Genomic DNA, 19,034 nt, shown 5'->3' with positions numbered 1-19,034 from the left:
AAGGACAAGTAGAAAAAGACTGTCCGTGCTTAACAAGCTGGTAAATATACTAGTGGGAGATGTGTGCAGAGTGCTTCAGACTCAAGAAGTAAACAATTTATACAGCCTTTCCCACACACATCTTCAGTCCTCATCTAAAGCTCTTTTATACTAGCCCTGTGAGCAGTGTGACCGGATGGCGGTGATGTAGGACCAGTTTCCTTAAACTCACATGATTGAGTTTCCACAAACTATCTTGCATGGAATCATAGAATCACCGAATAGTTTGAGTTGGAAGGAACTATAAGCTTATCCAGTTCTACCCTCTGCCATGAGTGGGGACACCTCCCACTACATTTGATTGCCAAAGCCCATCCAGTCCTTGGACATCTCTTTCCCTGGGCAGTCTGTGCGGGTGCCTTGCCAGCCTTATAGTGAAGAAAATACCCTTCCCTCAATAAAGGGAGCAGGTTCCTTTCCTCAGTGAACAGAAAGATTTCAGTTTTTTTTGTTTTTTTTTTTTTAATCAGCATTTTAGTTGAACTTAAGACTTCATAAGCAAGAAAAACAATATTTAACCCTTTCTACATGGACTGTTTAGACATGAAATCAGACCTACAATGGATGTTCTTAATGACTCTACATGTTGGGCCTTTTATCATCTTTTTGTTTAACTTGAGTATCTTAATTACTCCCCGAGGCCGGTGATAGGAGGTGGACACATAGCATATCCAGGCTAGAGTACTATGGTTCTTGGGACCTTACTCATTGGTAGTCCCACTTGTGCTGCTTATTAGATTCCTGGGCTGTTCTATTTATTGGTTTCTGATCAACACTGAACTTAAGATATTTTCCAAGTTTTTTAGATGTGTAAATGTTAACTGTGGATTTTTACAAGTATCTTAATTTCTTAACAGTCACAAATCCAATTAGGATTTGGATCTGTTTTGAAAAACTCAATGCTTTATCTCCTTAATTCTTTTGAAAATTTGGCATTGTTACTCTTTAATTTGGGATTGTCTTGTGCACAACCGGAGGCATTTGGAAAGAGAATCTGTGAGCAGGCTGTTAAAAATATGATGCAGTTAAATATTGATAGAGATATACGTGCAATAGATAACTAGGTTTTAATGATACCCTACTGTAAGGATTAGTATGCTCACTTCCCATGATAAGAAGACCAAAGAAATTTGGCTAGCAGGCTGATGCTAGGAGGAGGGAGGGAGATGTTGGCCTCTGCCCTGCCAAACCAGAATCATGATGTTGCTCACTTGCCATCTTCTACCCATAGCCTATTGTGTTAGGATTGTATACCACTCCATGTCCGTGTGTATTTCTGCTGAATAACAGAGTAGCTAGCCTGACTTCAGCAGTTCCTCCTATGAAGGCCCCAGGGCTTTTGCTCAGTGCTCAGCACAGCTGTTTAGTAAACCATCTTGGTTATTGTATCATGCCAAGGCCTTGCATCCCTGAAAGATGAACAGTACAGGGGAGGTGTGGGGCTTACTGATTTGGACCTGTTTTTCCTATCAGTAATAATAACTATTATTATAGCTATTATCAAAGCTACTACATGAACTGTAATATATTATGTCTTGGCATTAAAATATTCTAAAGTTTGGAGACAACATAAAGCTTACTAAGTCAGTAGCCTAATAAGGTTTGTGCACTTAACATGTGGCCATCATACATTCTCGCATTCTTGCAAACAGATGTGGATTTTCAGAGGAAGATTTTATTGCTGAGGTACAGATGCATGAGCATCCCTCAGCTCATATTGAAGGTGATGCTGGTCCTGTTTTAAAATAAATAAACAAAACCCTAGGGCTGCAGGGCTGAAAGCTGATGATTCAGAACCTGGATGGCAAAGGCCTTATGAGGAACTTAATTCAATAACTGTCTTCTGGCTAGAAAAAAAAAAAAAACCAATTGTGTGATTGGAGAGGCCAGCCTCTGGTCTGAGGATGACACAGAATTTGCATGTTGGAGACATAAAGAAGAAACTATTTAGACTTCTATCTTGCCTAGAGATTTTTATTTTGCTTTATTATTTTTCACGCTATGCAGCTAGATGACTCATTGGCTCCTAGCTAGTGCCAGCATATTAGTGTTTTCAGAATCATGCTGCCTCTGACCCTATCTTTGTTTCCTTTGTAAGTATTAAAAAAAATCTAGTAATTGCTCCTCTCTATTAATTTTATATTTACACACCAAATTTATATCATATTTTAATACATATAGTGTAAATTTAATAGTGACAGTTCTTAATCCGGAATTATTCAGATTACTGAACAGAGGTTGTCTCAGATGTTTGGAATACTCTTTACAAACAACTGATTGATATGTGGAGGGAAACGGAATCTGAGTTTCTAGTGGGTGAGTTGTGGCTTTTCCTGAGTAAGAAAATCATCCCTCTGACACAGTTGTTGATTTCACTCAGCATGCTTTCATTATTATGATTTTAAAAAGGGTTGTGTTTTGAAAACGTATTTTTCTTCTGGAAAGGAGAAAGGAGGGAACAAAATGCCACAACCAAGTGCTTTGTGTTGGCTGACATGCATTTTTTTTTTTGGTGTCTCCTTGAGATGGTGTTTCTTGGTCTAAGGAAGATCTGTGAAGACTGAAATAGAAAATGAGGAAGCAGGGAGGAGTGGTTACAGTAAGTATGTGCAATCCAGAAAAATATTTTCTTGGAAACTGTTGAAAGTAGATCAGTAGAACACTGCAATTAGAAGCACTGGTGTGTGTTTTATGTTGTCTTTAGTATTTTCAATTGAGAAGATATGACTGCAAGGATTTAGTTTTTTATTCTTGCCCTGATTTCAAGTTATTATTATTGGTATAAGGTCCAGAGAGCTAATATTTATCCAGCACATTTATAATTGTTGAATGCATATGTTGTTGCTAGACACTTTTCGGTCTATTTACTCCCATCGATATGGTGAGCTTGTCAGTGTTTGCTCTCATCTCTTCTGCATTCTGATGGTGGTGGTTTTTTGAGTCCCATCACTCCATGAGGAAGCATAGTTGTCTACTTGAGAATGTACTTCAGTCTTCATTGTATATCAAAGTACAGTAAATCTCCTATTAAAGAGTCTCTAATAATGATGTGTAACAAGCTTAGTGTGGGGGAGAGTTATGCAGGCAGAAAGATATCTTCAGAAGCACTTAAAAGCTTGCAGAAAATCCTCAAAAATGTTTTATTTGTTCTTAAGCTTGCATGCATAACAGACTGATGGATGTCTAACCCAGCAGTCCCAATGAGGCAGAATGCACAACAGCTCTGTCCGCCAGCTTGTGTTTCTATTTACAGATAATTAATAGACTAAGCTATAGAGAACATAAACTGTCAATGAAAAGTATAAGGGGACTCGTTTCCTCAAACAAATTAGGATGGGCATGGCTTTACAGAATGTTCCACATTAAAATATTTGTTTGTAAATGAGCCTGAAACTTTAAGAAATCAGGGCAGACACTGAAGAAGAGGCAGCATGGCAGAGGCTGTTCTCTGTGCAGGTAATTAATCTTGCCACAGGCATTCTGTGCCAGCCACAGTTTCCCCAGCATGTTCTGAAAGCAGTGGAGACCTATGCTGCTGTTCCTAAAGTGATAAATAGTCCCTAAAACATTAGGCATGGATGTGTACAACAATCCTCACCAGAGATAAATAGAAATGTTTTTTTTTTTTTTTTTTTTAAACTTCTGAATCTTGTTGCTGGGGTCAATGATAAATGTGTTAACTACTTTGGAGGGAGGAATACACAGACTATTTGGAAAGGATTTTAGTTTTTTGGGATTAATAGCCATGGAGAAATTAATGAGGAACATTAATTTTGTAGGAAATGAACTTAATAGTGGAGGTGTCCCTCGCACAGTCACCCTCCATCCTTGGGAGGGAACAATACCTGCAGTTCTGGGCTAAAACAGCTATTGGCTTCAAGAATGCTGACACTGTTCCCTAATTCAGAGCCAATTCCCTCATTCCCCCATCCAGAGCATCACACCGATCTGCTGATAATTTTGGATGGGTCTGGATGGGACCCAGAAGAAATGAGCAGAACTAGCTGGAAGCAGAGAAGCTTGGCTATTTGACAAATGTGCTAACTGAAAATTTTACATGTGATTTCACCTCCAATTAATCGAGTGAAATAGCAGCCAGTTCTGTCGGTGGAGCACCTGGAGCAGAGCAACTTACCCGCTCCCTGGGCTGCGCCATGACTGTCGGATTGGGCTGCAGCCTTGGCACTGGGGCAGGCATCACATGTGAGGTGGCTGGTGAAGGTGTCCCGCCTGCCACATTTCCTCTTGTGACAGCCTCTGCTGGCAGGTGGTGCCTGTAGGTCCTTCCGTCTGACATTTTTAGAGTTTGCTCCTGTCCTGTATGCAGATATGCCGGTATTCTTTGACACATCTTAGAACCTGCAGGAGGTGAAGAGCAGGCTGGGCTGTGTCTTCCTTCTGCACCACTCTTTTTACATGAGCTTGACATTTGTTCACTCAGTTTTGAAGCCAGTTACTTCCTTGGATTCTTTCCTAATCTTTCAGAAAAACACCTGTGTGCATTCTCTGTATTTCACAGAATAGTCTGTTGGAAGTAGCAGATGAGTAGCATCTTCCACAGCTAGGTAGATAAGGACAGGATTTGTTTGCAGAGTGAGGTCAAAGACAAAGCAGAAGTACAGAAGCAGGCCATTATTGTGAAGTACTGTGCTGGCGGGAAAGGCTTCTCTTGAAAATACAGACAGTGCTGGAGATGTGTTCCTCTTATTCAGGCATTGATTTCAAGTGTTCTGTGTAACTTTTCTGCTCCAGTGATGTAAGATTCAGCTTTGGCAAGAGTGATCTCTTTTATAGGATGCTCTTGCAAGCAACTGCATGGACTAAGTCTTGTATTTAGTTAGGGGGTTGTATAGTCATGAAAGTATCTGTTTAGAAATACAGACTATCACCTATTCTCTTCCTCTCACAGAATGGGAACCATAACCCTAAATAGCACACCTGTCCTTGGAAATTGCCAACAAAGGATGTTCAAAGCCTAAATTAAATACTGTACTCTAGTCTTTGCCTAGAATAATCTAAATGGTTGATCAGTTCTTCATACATCAGTCTTATCTCTTGTTAAGGATACAAAACGAGACACTGATGTGATCTGTATTTTAAAAAAAAGAAAACAGAAGCAACAATTTGATCATAAGAAACTCCCTGTGAAAGGAGGATTTATTTTCCACTGCCAGGGAAGGAGCTAGGAGGCAAATCTAAATAAGTTTCTGTCTTTCATGGTATGTTGAGAGAATTGCTGCTGGTCTTTAGTGAAGTCGTTTGTTCTTTAACTAAAACATGCTTTAAGTTAGTAAAAATTACTGATAATGAATGCTGACAATATTTCATGTGAAATATTCATTTACAAGGAGTAGAGTGTAAAAAATCCTGGAATGTTTGATCAAAGTGGTGTATGTTATTTATCATTTCTTACAGCTTTGTTTAAGCTGCAGTAGATCAGAAATATATATAAAATGTTGTGTGTACATTATATACCTGAAAATTGACATATTCTCAGTGGATGTGAAACTGAAATTGTGAATAGAAAGAATACACAGGATTTTACTGTGCATTTCCTGGAAGGATGCTAATGAATGAAGTCCAGGAATTGAGCAGAGATGTGAAATAAACTTTTCAGGTTTTATTTTTTCACCTTTGATGCAAAGCCTGATAGTACTTCTCTATTTTGCTGTAGTTATTTCAGAATGCTTTGGAGCAGAACTCCGCAACTGTTTTCATTTGAGCCACACAAAAAGTATTTCCTTCATAATTTTTGTTTGGAGGCATGATTTTATAAATCTGAATATAAGTGTATTTTTCAGACTAGACCAAAATAGAATACTCTTGTTAATCACTAAAACATTGTTAACTGCAAATTCTATGCCTTGTGATTCAGTCTATCTCACTTTATCATGTCCAGCTTTTCAATGAGGACAGGAGATGCTATTTCTAAAATAAGAAAGGCAGAAAAAGGAAGTTTTTTATACCTGAGCTGCTGCAGGTGAAACACACATGAAAGGCTTCCTGTAGCTCCACTTGAGGCCTTTCAAGAGCACCAAGTGGAAGTGCTCCCAGCCTCTGAAACCTAGCAAAAAGAGCAATCGCCAAGGATGCAGAGTTTCAGGTCTTCATTTGAAGTCTGAATGGAGTCGTGCTTCTGGTCCTTTAGAGTGTGTTTGGTTCAGTTTTTCATTTTCAAGAAATTGGAAACGCAGGAGACGTTTGTAGTCACAGTTCTGTGTGTAGCCAAGACTTTGCTCTTGTGGCCACTTGAAACAATGCATCTTACAGCAGTATTTTTTTTTTTTCACTTTAACAGGTAGTTCCTCTTTGTGGGGGGATTCATCTGCAAAGCAGGTGGTTGGTTTAACTAGTGCCATTTCTACATGAATGAGGAAGTTATTCAGTTCCAAAATTTTGCTATATACATAGCCTAAAACCCTTAGCAAATTGGTTAGAAACTTCTGGGTTTAATGAGAGATTTTTTTAAAAATAAAGCTGTACTTCAATCAATCCTATAAAAGAAAAACCCACATGAAATGTAAAAAGGCAAATAACTGTGTCAGCAAGAGCTATTCTCAGGAAGTCCTGTGTGTTGGGAACTGCTAATTGGAAATTGAAGGTCAAGAAAAACATTTCCCTTGATTTCTGCACATCCCCTATCACTCCACTGCAACCTTGGTCTTTGGTCAGAGTCGAGGAGTTGAATGAAGTACTTAGGGCTGCAATAATATTATTTAATAACATTCTGTGCAGTTACAATTAAAGAGTGTGTCATAACTATGATGAAATGGAGTTTGTAAAAACAAAACAAAAACCCAAATATGCCATAATATTAGAGGATATCTATAGTAACCTCTAAAAATTGTCTTTAAAATTATAGCAGGTAGCTGCTGGGACTGGGCTCAAGCAAACTCTGAGGTGGTGATTTTGGCTTCAGCCCAACTTCTGTGTAGGTGAAGAGTGGGCTGGACAAGACAGATTTCAGCAGAAAAAGCTGAAAATGAGGTTTATAAGAACAGTGTATATCCACTAAACCTGAAAGATGTATGGGAGACCCTGTGAGAACTCTCGAGTGGCAGTAAATGAGTGGCTGTAGTTAGCAGTAGTGTAATTACAGCAGCTTCTAGGAAGTTATGAAATAGCTTGCTGCTGTGGTAATTGGGATGTAGAAAGTAGAAATGAATTATTTGTGAGTTAGCTTAAGGAAGAAAAGCAAACCAAAAATATCTTAATATAAGCTTGAAACCTCTCAAAGAACAGTGTCATTCAGAGCAATCAGAAATATATCAGGCTTTCAGATAAACAACAAGAGAGAAACTTGCATGGAGAAGTAAGGCCTGGATGATTGTGCCTGTGACAGTGGAAGCTGATGGCACTAATGGTGATCGCAGTACCAGTACAGAACTGTGTGCCTTCATGTGCAAATGAAACATTTGGTGGGTTGGCTTGGCCTGAATGCACTCTGTTCCAGCTTTCAGAGCACGTTTACACCTGCTGAGGAAGCTGTTACTTGCTGTAATAAGCAAAATGGCAGAGGTCTTTTGCTTAACTTTGGCAATACAAAGAAACAAATGACTCGATATTAGTTCTGTGGTGATGTAAGGAGAATCTTCTGATATTTTCTGATGTTTGTTTTATTTTTATTTTTAGACATAAGTAAACATGTTTTCACTGCAGATGTAAACGTAAAGGTTTGGGCTTCTGATGCTGGGATGTACTTTAATGATTTGACAGTGGTATCTGATTTTGTCAAGAAAGAAAAAGATAAAATCCAGAACTACTTTCACCTGTTAGAAACTTTTTATAAACTTGGAATTAATACATTGTTATATCTAATTTATATCTATATCTGGTTTTGGTCATGTGTTTTTGATTATGGGTGAATATATTGTAGGTTCTAAATGTAAAAGAAAAAAAAATGGCTTTGATTTTTCCTGCAACAAAATTTAGTGCTGAGGTTCAGCTTCCATGATTTTCCTTGGTCTGCCCTTCATTTTTCAGCTTTCTGTCTCTGTCTGTCAAGAGATGCTTGCAGTCGAAAACTTCTGTTCTAGTACTCAGCTCCATTCAGTGCTTGTGCATTAGGAGTCAAATACCAGATGTCAAAGACACACGGGTCAGTGAGTGTTACAGTGCATGTCTGAAAGAGGATAGTGTGTATCCCTCATTGGTCAGCCTGTGCACTGCCAATAATGGGTACCAATTCTAGGCTAAGTTTTTAATTATTTTGTTAGGCAACGCTAATTAAAAAATCTGGGTAACTGATAATACAGCATTTGTCATCTGAAAAGCAATCTCTTTGAATAGAGAATTCTGGATCTTTTTGGAAGACATGGTGGATTGTATATAGGGAGGAAAGGTTTTCATTCTCATGGCTCTGGCTAGCGTTGCATGCTTCCCTTCTGTCCTTTGCTTTGCTCAGCCTCGATCCATCTGCTCATGTATTTCTTCATAGCACAATTAGCATTTACTTTGTGTACAACTGCTATTAATTTTGTCTTTCTGGTGAATTTACATAGGAAAACTGCACTTTGGGAGACTCTACCCTTGACTAGAATGTAAATCTTCCTTTGGGGGAAAGAGTATTGACTGATGCAGAGGAATTTATGCAGAGGTGGTTGTGGTTCTTGTAGCTGTTATTCTGTCTGGATAGCTTGTGCAGCAAAACTCAAGTATACATGTTGAATAAATATGCAGATAAAGTAAAGGGAGGTTAGCATACAGAACAGTAAATACCCAGTAAGTTTTACTGTGCAAAATAATTGTTCTTCCTGGTGTTAATGTAGTCACGCTGATAATACATGTAGCTAAAGCTTGTTTTCAAATTTATTCTGATCAATGTTATTAAGCTATGGAGTATTACTTCAATCTTAAATATTTCTTAGGAATTAGACTTTATCTTGATAGAGTGAAATCTAGCAGTTACATTTTCTGTAAACTTTGACTATTTTCTTTGTGAAGACGTTGGACTGCAGCTTCTCTTGGTCCATGTTGTAGCAAAGGATCTCAAATCTAAGTCTGAAGAGTCACTTTTATCTAAGTTTGAGCTCAGTCCTAGCTGATAATGATTGAAGTAAGGTGATACTTTTAGTTCAAGTGTAATACTGGGCCACTGTTCTCAGATAGCTTCCTGTTAACGTGGGGCCTGCAGACAATATATGCGTGCTGCTGCTTCATCAGCCCTTGCTGGGGGCTTTATTTGTGACCTTCAAACTCCAATTTCTAAAAAGGCTTAGGAATATGTCTGATCATCAACTTGTGAGATTGCTAACTCTGAGATTTTTCACCTTATTAAGGAGATTACTTGTATGCTTAAGATTTGCCTTAGATCATGACATTTAAAAGAAGTAAAGTCGACCCAGAGATAGAGATAATGGCTACGGATGACTTATGAGTACCTATGGATACTAAAAAGAACACCATCAAATGATTTGAAAAAATAAAAAGTACAAAACCTCGTAACGTTATAAAATGTTACTTGTAGGAAAGAAACTTCTTGGACATCCAGGAAACCACTTGAATTTAATTGTGGAAATTATGAGAAATCATAACTTAAAATACTGAACACCTGGGCTTGGATTTTTCTCTTAATATATCATCTTTTTAAAACAAACCACTACGTTCTGGCTTAAAAATTGGATTTTTAAAATTAATCATTTATACTTAGTTGAAAAAAGACAGATTCACTTGATCTGTCCTCCAGTTTGACTCTTATTAATTTTATGGGCAATAAAAAAAAAAAACCTTTTCAGTTAGTGCTTGCTGTTATTCTCTGTGTAGGGCATCTGAACATAAATTTCTGCAATTAGAAATGCCATGATAAGCTTAATTCTTGTGCTTTTGTGGTTCTTGAAGGTACAGAAAATCTTCAGCTCTGTAAACCAAATTTGCAGCCTTTGGAATTGAGCCCATTTGTTGTCAAACATCTCTAGAGGACCTGGAACTTCTTAACATAAGAAAAGAAGTGAATGATCTGATTTGTTTGGTGAAGTAGTGACTAGGTAAAATTAAGAACAGGAACAATTCTAAGGATTTTAATGCAATTTCTATCCTTGATTGTAGTTCAGTTTCAGAAAACTGGTAAGAACTCTGAAAGATATAACTTCCTAACACAAGATTGCCTTACAGTAAAACAAAAAGTCCTGCAGGACTTCTTACAAAGCTTGCACTGGTTAGGTATGTTACTTATGTGGGTTATGTATTTTTTAAGCTTGCCTAATGAGCAGAAATGTAGGTTGTGAATGTATGTAATCTATGTACATATGTGTATATTTGAAAAAAAACAAACAAAAAAACAGCAGTAGCAAAGACTTGGGTTCTTTCTACTGCTCTAGTTACCTGCTGTCTTCTCCTTCATGAAAAATAATGTAATTAGATGATGAGAATTTTAGATGATCAGATTACTTGTGCTACCAGCTGTGGGTGTGACAGAATTTGGTGTTAGTTGGTTGACAAAAGGTTGGCCAAAATGAGACAAATATTTTAAATAGGCTTGCTTAGAGACATCCTTGCATGTGTTATACTTTGAATAGACGTTGACTTTAGGAGGTTGAATGCAGGTTTGGAAATCTCAGACATAGCAGTCAGAGTTTTGTAACCAGTGTTGGGTGCTGTGACTGCCTTCTGAGTTCATACTGTCTCATGATTTCCACTTAATACAATTTTCTACTCCGTAAAAAGGAGTAAAATGTTTTTTCTGAATGCCTATACTTAATGTAAAAAGAAATGAAAAGTGTTCTTTGACTACTAGATAGCTGAAGCATTCATGAAATCCACACAAAGCCTTTCTTTGTGTCCTTTCAGCTGTAGCAGTTGCAGTTAATTGCTTATACTTTTCCCAGAGGTGCATTGGCAGAAACACTCCATTATGGTGGTGCATCAGCACTGGAGTGTGCTGAAATGTTTTCTTATGTGCTGGTTAAAAAAAAATAATAAATAGGATTTTAAAGAAAAAATATGTTAGTGCTAACTAGATATGTCAGATATGGAAACATAAAACCTTGTAGGCAAGTTAAATAGTTGGCTTCAGGATTTCTATGAGAATATTACTATAGAAAAGGTAAAAAGGAATTTAAAAATTAATCACAATTTAGTGAGGACTATGAAAAGTAATTCAGAAACAATTCTGGACACTGAAGATGCAGAAATATGGACAAGTTTATGATAAATAGGAAGTGTTATGTTCGATTTCAGATGAAAGAAGTTGCTACAAATATAAGCAGTTGAAGGCCAGTGCCCTATACAAAGGACTTATAAATAATTAAAGACATAAAATTACTTGGTTTCCACTATCAATATAGGTGGAGCTACGCTACTCTGAGATGTGTAATAGAATCATAGAATGGCCTGGGTTGAGAAGGACCATAAAGATCATTTAGTTTCAACCCCCCTGCTATGTGCAGGGTTGCCAATCACAATGGCGATTATACCTGGGAAGGAAGTTTGTGTTGAGTTTGTGTAAAATATTCTTCCTTCGTGTTTCCAAAAGTCTGCTTTTTTTTTTTTCTGATTCTGATCTGCCCGGATTCCCTGAAGTCTGTTCCATGAGGAAGTGACTGATGACCACATCACAAACATCTTGTAATGAAATTCCTGGTGGAGAATCCTGTTAAGTATCTGTTAACTTCATCTTTCTCTTGTTCCTTTCACTTCTGCAGCTGCACACTGCACAGCCTCATTGAAGAGGAAAGGTCCCCAGTGGCTTTTAAAATGTATTTTTGAAAAAGCCAAGGAACTTATGACCCAAAAAAAGAAAAGGGACACAAACTTCTTTTTTTTTACCAATTTGAATAAGGCTTTAAAGTGTTTTGTGAAATTGACTTGAGAAAAAACCATTCTCAGTGTATGTATGGAAACAAAATGATATGGGATTGATGGATTGATTGTTTTCTAGATAGAAAGCATCTGTGTTTTGCCAAAATTCAGTTGTTATTGACTTTAATGAACTTGTCTGAAGGACTCATGAAAATGAGACTGGTAGAATGTAGAAAGAATGAAGAACTGTTGTTATTTGAAATTGTACAGTTTATGTCATCTGTGTTTGGTCCTTCCTCTGTCTTTTCAGAAGAGTAGTTTGAGGGAGCTAATCTGCATTGATGCCAGTCAATAAAGATATATTAAAATAAAATGCATTGCAGCTTGTGTGATTGAGCTGTTAATACTTAAAAGGCTTTTGCAGAGAAGTTGTGAAGTTCAAATCTGTATCTGAATCCACTTGCTAGTAATACTTCAATTTGCTTTTGAAATGTGTTAAGAAATATAGTATGTAAATTAAAGTGGAATAAGACTTTTCTCATTTTTTGTAGCATCTTGGAATTTGTCAAAGGCATAAACCTATTTGAAAGCCGAATACCAGCACTGTGTTTTTGTATGATGACACAACATTTTATTAATGGTCAGTATTTCATTATTTGTGATCATTTAATATTCAGTAATGTATGTCATTTGATCTCAAAAGTAAAGTTCAAGGAAATATTAACAATACAGGATTGCCTCCATTGAAAAGTACTTTAAGTCAACAAAATGGTCACGCAATTTCAACATCTTCTTGTCCTGGGTTAAATTCTTCCCTTGAAGCATAATGTAAAATAGAAAGGATGAAAATATAATTATACTTACAAATGACACATGCTTTGCAGACTGTTTATTTAACCGATCTCAATGTCAATGTTCTTTGAAATATTATGAATTTAAAATCATAGTAGGTTAAGGACAGGTGAAGAAAGAGGCAAGTGTAGTCCAACAGCTGCTGTGTGCTGTGATACAATTTTTAAATTGTTTTGCTTAATGCTTGAAACTTTGAATAAAGAGCAGAAGTCTAATCTAAATGCGTGACATTAGCTAAAAAGACTTTTGACATAATTGACTGTTGAGAATTAGGCAGTGTCCAGATCAGTTACTCAGTCTGCCACGGCAGGCAGGAGTGAAGCTGCCTGCTCATTTGTGCAGGTAACCATTGATTTACTTGCATATTTTCAGAAGTTTTCTATTTAGCACAAAATTTTATGTCAGGGATATGGTACTCCAACGTTATCACTACACACAATCTGTATTTTGTTACATGTATTTACTATCAATTAATGTGTTTGAGAATCATATTTTTTTATGAATAATCAACATAAATATGCAGTCACTGCAGTTAGGGGTTGTAGTTAGGAATACTGTTAGTAGAGTGATGCTACAAACTTAACTAGAAATATGGAAGTGTGATTAAAAAAGAGAAGCTGTACCATCTGCTTGATACATGTGCAAGCATGCAGAGTGATTGCGTGTGTTGTACATTAATTTGCTTTCCTGGTTATATGAAGAATTGATCACTATGCATTTAAACACAGTGCAGTGAGATGGAAGCATGCTAAGCTTCCTGTGCTCTCTGACAGTGAATGCACTCTGCTGTCCTGTCTCAGGAGACTAGAAATTCAACTACGGTGTCATTAAATACGATGCTCCTGTTTTTCTGGTGATGCTGCTCACTGCACTGGGTTAAGAATGGAAAGGGTCTGCTGTTGTATCAGATCATCATTTCAGTCCAAACTTTAGCTCCCTTGTGCTTAGGGTCTGCAAGTGTGTCTCTTCACCATGTGTTTCTCCTCATCTTAAAAATCCTTGTGCCCCAATGTGAGGTTTCCCTGCTCTGGTAGCAATCACATCAGAGTCTCGTGGAGCTGCCTCGTTTGCTCCCTCCTATGTCAGCAATAGCAAGGTGTACAGTCAGTGAGTGATGGGCATGCATCTTCACAGTAATACAAGAATTCATCAGTGTGGACTGTGGCACAACGTAGTTACACTCGGAGTAGTCATCATATAAGTGTGTGACCTACGTCTATGAAAAATTCTGATATCCTCTCTTTTTTCCTCACTTCTGGTTTGACCTTGGAAGTACTTTCTATTATTCAGTATTACTCAAAAATAGATTCCTGTTGGTCAGGTGTGGTTGTAGCAGAGTTCCTTGTCTTTGTTCAGCGATTCACTAAGGAATCCTTTGAATTTGATGTGGAAGAGCTAGTGAAGTATTCAACTGGTCTGAAATATTCTGCATGACAGATCAAATGAAGAGATGGTAGATAACAATCTTTATAAGGTTTTTGTCTTCCTCTACAGGCTTAAGGATATCATAGTGTTTAAAAAGTTCTGAGGCTTTGATAGCAAGCCCTATCACATAGGGCAGGTGAATGTGAAACATTTTTAAATGTAATGGACAAGAAGTGCTTGGGTATTTACTTTTTTATTATTATTTGAAGCATTGAAAATGAGAGGGGGAAAAAAACTCAAACACCATGTTACAGGCCAACCTCGAGGCAAGTTTTCTTTGAGTGTGCCTTGGACTCTAATCTAGATGGGCTCCCCTAAACAAAAATGGTTTGAGTAACTTAGTTTTATCCATAAGCTGGCAAGAAAAAGGCCTCCAAAAATAGCTGTGAATTTGAATCAAGTAGAAAATGCCCCAACCTTTTTCTGTTCTGCTGCTTGCTATTTCAATTCCAGTTTGTGTATTCTGAATTTCAGCTTTGGCCACAGAACCAAAATTGTGAATCTTCTGCTGAGAGCTGGAAAGCTGGGATTTAATTTAGCTACCACAAATTGCTGTTCAACATTCGTAATGTTTCTTGTTCATACTGCTAGGCTGTTTTAGTTTGAAGTTTACAGAAAAGTGATTGAAATCCCTAAAATTCTGGTTCCAAACTTCTCACTTCAAGTACACGGCCTTTGGTGTTAGATGACAGTCATCTGAATAATTTAGCTATGGAAACAAGAATGCATTTTAAGAATCTTGAGAAGAGCATCATGCAAATATTTGAGCAAGAGAATGGATGTGATCTTCAGCAATTTTTTTGCAGTATTGTTCTATTTCTGTCCTAGCGAGTATGTGGATTGTCTTTTGCTTCCTTGAGTGCTGGAGCCTCCTGTCACAGATGTGTCAGTCCACATTGTATTCAGCAGCTCTAGTGGAACAGTGCTGCAATAATGACTGTACAATAAGCTGTTTTAGGAAAATGTTCTGAAACCTAATTTGATTGTGTGTAAAATTCTGATTGTTAGTGTTCTTATGAGAAGAACTCGATTTTTGAAGTGGTGTTGCTCAGTTCTGGTTTTAATTGCTATTGATGCTGTGTAATGTTTCCCTTCTCCAAGTGCTATAAGCAGGCTTCAGTTCCTTATATTACTTCCTGCGTTCTACAGTGAACAATTAAACTTGCATAGTAAGAAGAACATGTACATTTTTGGGTCCCCTGTGCCTTTTTTGGCACTGACTGGGTCCCCTCTGAAATCTCTTCCTTTTTCTCCTCCCCTAAAAAAAAAAAAAAAAAAAAGCCTAATGATGTTTGTTTTTGTTGGATTTTAATTGGATGTCCTTGAGATATAGTCAAAATACCATTGTTTAACCCACAAATGGAAGTTTATGCTCTTGAAACTGGTAACCAAATTCCTACTGAGAGCTGAAATGTTTTGAATGGGGAATGAGAACGGAAGGAGAAAGTGTGTTAACAGAACATAGGATGACTGCGACAGAAACTTATTATCTATTCAGCCAGGGTACTTTCACAAAAAAAGAAGTGCAATTGTATAAAGAGTTGGTGAGAATGTCAACTGGAGACTATGACTGTCTCCAGTTGCTCAAGATCAAGGAATACAAATTCAAAGAAGATTGAGTGTAAAGTGCTGTTCCTGTGAGGTTAAGAGACAAATATGCAGCAGGGAAGATGGGGGAATGAAAAATGACAAAGAGAAGGGAGGTTTGGAGTGCTGATGAGTCAGCTAAGTGTGAATTGGGTTGTGCCTGTTCTTTGTGAAAATTAAAAGTGGGAACCTCTTGGAAAAAAAAAAACAACACACATTGTTATGTATGAGATCTTTGAAGTGTGCGTGTGACTTGAATAGTATAACTGTAAGGTTGTAAAATATTCACATTAGATTTTCTGCTAATGAACCTCCGAAGTGACTTCATCTTTTGCAGATGTTTTTATACCTTTATATATTTTCATATTTTGAGTAAGTAGTCTTTGACATACTCATTTAATCATGAACTGCTTAATTTTGTTCACTTGCTATTAGCTATTTTACAGTATTGGATTGGTACTTAAGTAATATACTGTAGCTACTACTAGCTTGGTAACTTAAGTGTTCTGAATAGCATTAGAATACAGTCAATATTTAAAATTCACATATTTCTAATGTGAGATTATATCATATAAAGGTACATTGAAAAGTACATTTGAAAATGTGAATTATAAAGTAGCAATTAATGCAGTAAGATATATTGACAAAGCTTAACTGGATGCAAACAGAACGTAATAGAATTGTAAACAAGGCCAGACTATGAAACAATGTGAAAATCATTAATTTCCAGAGGAAAAAAGGAAGATGGTTTACTCTCCGGAAACTTATTATTTAAAGGAAATTATTCATCTGAAATGAATTGTTTAACAGGAAGTTATGAATCAGAGTACCCTAAACATGCAGAAGAATTGTTCAATTATATTTAAATATCAAGTCATCTAGATATCTATGCAGGTACCTGAAGATACCGTTCAGTTTTCTTGCTGTCAAATGTCAAGACAGCTAATCTCGTTGTTTCCTTTTACACTTACTTTGATCTGTTATTGTCCTTTATAGGCTTTATTCCATTCTTAGCATTTTACCTGAGCAGAGCTGGTTTCTCCAAGGAATCTGGGGATCTGTCTTGCTCCAACTGACAGGAGGGAGAAGAGGTTCTTTTTAATATATGTATATCTGGCGTGAGATTAAGAAACAACGGTTCAAATGTTGATCCGACCAGTTTATTCCAGATCCTAATTAGGGAGATGGGAAGGGGAGGACAAACACTATTATGAATTAGGTAATGGGGAAGGGAAGGAGGGTGATAGAAAAGATAGGAAAGAAGAAGGAAGGAGTCTTTATAGGAAGCAAGAGGGAGATAGTCACCACTGTGGATCCAGTGTGTTTTGTAGTTCAGTCACTGATCCTCAGTAATCGTGGGTCGTTGGGTGGTGGTGTTCTGTTGATGATGACGGTGACCACGGCGATGATGGCCACTTTTGAATGGTAGTACCAACTCATCAATAAGTCCAAAGTGGTAGAGTCAGCTCTCCTTGGAATGGCAGCTTCTGGCTCTGGGACCTCAGCATAAACTCCTTTGTTCCTATCTTCTGGGCCTTGGCAGCAGATAATAGGGAGCAGGGATGCCCACCTGCATCCTGTTTTTCACAGGACACAATGGTATAATTCCCCAGTTTTCCCATACCAAGCTGGAGCTATTTAGTTACAGGGCAGATCTTCCACCAGTAAACACTCCTGAGCACTCTCTTCCAGAGGCAAGCAGCTCTGGAGGAAAGTGCTTTCGGATGTCCACAAAGTGATGTTGATTGTCACATGGTAGCACCCATCACTTGCCTCCTCAATAAATCAATCATAATCTTATCACAAGAAATACCTAGGAAGTGATCTTTGAGCCAAAAAACAAAGAAGGATTCTTACAGAATCATAGAATGGCTTAGATTGGAAGGAACATCTAAGGTCATGTATAGTTTCAAACCCTGTATCATGAGCAGGGTTGGTAGCCACTACGTCAGGCTGCCCAGAATCCTACCCATCCAGGAATGGGGTGTCCACTATTTCTCTGGGCAGCTGTGCCAGTGTCTCACTACCCTCTGAGAAAAGAATTTCCACCTAATGTCTCACCTAAATCTTTTCTTTTTTTTCTTTTTTTAAAGTCATTCTCCTTTACGTTGTCACTATCAGACCATGTAAAAAAAAAATCAGTCTCTCTCCTGCTTAAAAGCTCCTTCCAAGTACTGGAAGGCCACAAGTAGGTCTGCCTGGAGCCTTCTCCAAGCTAAACAATCCCAGTTCCCTTTCTTCATAAGAGGGCACTTCTAGGGCAGAGCGGAGGGGGACAGTCACCTCCATCTCCCTACTGTCCAACTCCTCTGTTAATGCAACCCAGGATACTGTCAGCTTTCCAGGCTATAGGAGCACACTATGGGCTCATGTCCAGCTTTTTGTCTACCAGTACTCCTAAATCCTTCTCTGCAGGGCTGCTCCCAATGAGTTCTCCTCCCAGTCTGTACACGTATCTGGTATTGTCTTGACCCAGTTGTGACACGTTGCACCTGGCCTTGCTGAACCTTATTTAGTTGACATGGGCCCACTTTTAAAGCTTGTTGAAGTCTCTCTGGGTGGCATTCCTTTCATCAGTTGTATCAACTTCAGGAGTAAGCTGAGTGGTGATTTTGTAATTATACATAGTAAATAGTGAAGTAGAATACAGTCCAGACGGCCCCAAATCTGTATATGGCATTGTACAAAGATGCCTCCAGACATGCAAAGAAGGAACAGGCGAGTAATTTCCCACAGTCAGACATTATGGCAAGAAGAACAGAAATGAGATGTCACTATACCATGCACGGAACTATGTTAAATGTATTCAAATATTATGCCCAATGGGGAATAGTGACCACTTAATAAATATTGTTTTGTTTTTAAAGATTTGTAATTGCATTTTTTTTTTCACTATTTTTTTGATGAAATCATTTATATTTATTCTCATCTAGCAGTATTCCTTTATTGGTCTTCCTTTTAGGTAGCTCCAAACAAGTTGTTTTCTTCTGCTAAGGGAGAGAATTAAAACTGCATGAAATTCAGAAAATATAATTTCAATAAAATGTGTGATCCTTTTTCCTTTGCTAAAGGGGCTAACTAGAACTATGGCAGTTCTTTGACTAAAGAGTCAAAGATTGATTAAAGAATTGCAGTCCTGATGAGTTTTAAGAGCATTTTGCTAAGCCTTTTTATTTTTAAGTTATTTGCTGTTTTTTGACTGTGAACTATGGCAGTGTTTGTATTTCACAGAGTACTTTAGGCTGATATACTAGGGTCTGCGCTGAAGTAGCTGTCAATTTGGATCATGGTTGAAGATCTGCCTGTAAGAAGATAATGTGGAAGAGTATATAAATAACTGCCTCTATATACTTTGTTTCAATGTTACTGTGTGCATATATATGTATATAATCATC

General features: G+C 37.6%; 1 long non-coding RNA gene across 3 annotated transcripts in view; it reads left to right on the top strand.

The window, feature by feature from the left end:
• LOC125693565 (uncharacterized) overlaps window positions 1-19,034 on the top strand; it is a 159,551-nt gene that overhangs the window by 56,294 nt on the left and 84,223 nt on the right. The window contains exon 2 of one of the 3 annotated variants that reach the window (XR_007377151.1): window positions 2,565-2,638. The exons of the other annotated variants lie outside the window; for them this stretch is intronic. This is a non-coding gene — a long non-coding RNA (uncharacterized LOC125693565). The remainder of the gene's footprint in view (window positions 1-2,564; window positions 2,639-19,034) is intronic. 3 annotated transcript variants of the gene reach the window in all.

Source organism: Lagopus muta, chromosome 5 (genome assembly GCF_023343835.1).
Source record: "Lagopus muta isolate bLagMut1 chromosome 5, bLagMut1 primary, whole genome shotgun sequence".
NCBI classification, from domain to species: domain Eukaryota; kingdom Metazoa; phylum Chordata; class Aves; order Galliformes; family Phasianidae; genus Lagopus; species Lagopus muta.
The sequence above is the reverse complement of the archived record's forward strand: the minus strand, read 5'-3'. Positions and strand labels throughout refer to the sequence as shown.